This window comes from Eimeria acervulina, genomic scaffold (assembly GCF_000499425.1).
Source record: "Eimeria acervulina Houghton genomic scaffold, Eah_scaff41, whole genome shotgun sequence".
Classification (NCBI taxonomy): Eukaryota; Apicomplexa; class Conoidasida; order Eucoccidiorida; family Eimeriidae; genus Eimeria; species Eimeria acervulina.
In genome coordinates this window covers 1-2,500 of record NW_013549825.1, presented here as the reverse complement: position 1 = coordinate 2,500, position 2,500 = coordinate 1, and positions in this window count along the sequence as shown.

Genomic DNA, 2,500 nt, shown 5'->3' with positions numbered 1-2,500 from the left:
GTTTTGTTTGTCTCCTCCGAGACGAAAGACGGCATACATAAAATTTGGGATGCAGTCGATGCTGCTGCGCAACAAGTAGGCCTAGGGTTTAGGGTTTAGGGTTTAGGGTTTAGGGTTTAGGGTTTAGCTTCATGTAGCAGCTGATGCATCTCGAGCTTCTGCAAATGGATTTGTTTCCTTTTCTATGCTGCTGCTGCTGCTGCTTCTGCTGCTGCCTCTGCTGCTGCTGCTGCTGCTCCTACTCTTCCTCCTACTCCTACTACTACTACTGCTTTTGCTGCTGCTTTTGCTGCTGCTTTTTCTGCTGCTGCTGCCTCTGTTGCTGCTGCCTCTGCTTTTGCTGCTTCTGCTTTTGCTGCTTCTGCTTTTGCTGCTGTTGCTGCTGCTGCTGCTGCTGCTACTGCTAAGCACGGGCGACGACTGACATCGTCACTTTTAAATTTTGTTATTGGCGACGCCCTCTCAATTTATCCGCCCCCGCAAACAAAGGAGGGAAAACGCGGCAAAATTTACTTCGCTCAGCAGGTAGAGACAATTAAAGTATTTAAATATAAAATAAATAAAATTATTAATTAGTTTATTGTTTTTATTATATTTATTGTTGGTGTTATTCTTATTGTTATTATTATTGTGTAGTTTAGATGAAGAAGAATATATATTAATAATACTAACAATTATTATTATTATTATTTTGTAATATAAATAGAGAGAAATATATATTAATTCTCATTATTGCTCTCATAATAATTATTATTATTATAATTATAATAATTATAATAATTATTATTAAATCAGGGTAAAGGGTTTGCGATTTAGGGTTTAGGGTTTAGAGTCTAAGTAATGTATTACGGCTGAGGAATTAGGGTTTGTGGTGTAGGGTGATGCACAGGATTAGGGTTTCGTGTTTACGGTTAAGGGTTTAGGGTTTAGGGTTTACAGTTAAGGGTTTAGGGTTTAGGGTTTAGGGTTTAGGGTTTAAGGTTTAGGGTTTAGGGTTTAGGGCTTTTATTGGATAGTTTATTTTCTTTTTCTTTCAGGTTGCAGTGAAGCCGCCAGCGATAGTTTTATTTTGCAATAAGAAAGACTATTTTCCTGAGGTGTACAGACAGTACATCGACTACGCCGTTCGCAACGCGTTTAAACAACACGGGACGCCAATAAGGTAAAGAAGATTAATTTAATTTAATTTAATTTAATTTAATTTAATTTAATTTAATTAATTTACTTTTATTTGTTTTATTTGGTTTTATTTTATTTTATTTCGTTGCTGCGCGTTTGCTGCTTCAAGTGGCTGTTGCTGCTGCTGTTGCTGCTGTTGCTGCTGCTGAGCTGCCTATACACCCAGAGGGCCGCTACAGAGGCCCTTCTTTTTTATTTTAATTATATTTTAATTGAATTGTATTTTATTGTGTTTATTTGATTTTGTTTTGTTCGTTTAGATGGCTGTACAGGGATAAAAAACTCCGAAGCATGCAGCAGTTTATAAAACAAAACAGAAAAACAATTCCTTGGTGAGACTGCGGTGTATATACGCCGCAACAGATGCCTACAGACATAACGACAAATCCTCATGCATGCATGCAGCAGCAGCTGCAGCAGCAGCTGCAGCAGCAGCTGCAGCAGCAGGAGGAGTAGCAGCTAAACACACCAGCCGCAGCAGCGGAAGCAGCAGCAGCAGCAGCGGAGGCAGCAGCAGCATTATATTAATAATAAAGAGCACCAGCATCGGCAGAGCATTTGAATGCATACGCTCTGCTAATCTTGCTGCTGCTGCAACAGAAGCAGCAGCAGCTGCTGCAACTGCTGTTGTTGGTGCTGCTGCAGCTGTTGCAGTTGCTGCAGCAGCAGCTGCTGCTCCGCGGAGTTAGAGTGTATGAATAGTTTTTTTTTGTCTAACAGAAAGAGAGGGAACCAACAAATAAAAGAATTTTAAAAAGAGTTAAAGAGGCAAATAAACAAATAAAATAAACAAATAAAATAAACAAATAAAATAAACAAATAAAATAATAAGAAAGACGAAAAATTGAAGAGTTAAATGCATGCAACGAACTCCTAGAAAATGTTTCCTATGAAGGCGAAGCATCTGTATATAAACATATATATATATATATATATATATATACATATATATGTATATATATATGTATATATATATATGTATATATATAATTTTATATTTATATATATCATTTACAATATACACGGATGCATGCATGCAGAATTTGTTTTTATTTCGATGATATTTTTGTATTTGTTTTTGTCGTTGTTTTTTTTCTATGAATTTTAAACTCTTTTTTGTTTAAAACGCAAATTAAATTATAAATTATTTATTAAACTATATTATTATATTATTATATTATTATATATATGTATATATATAATATCAATTATATTATCAAGAGAAATCATCAACACAAATTTATCCTCCAGATAAAATAAGTTATATACTCTCCAAGGTATATACACAGTATCTTATATGTATATATATATATATATATAT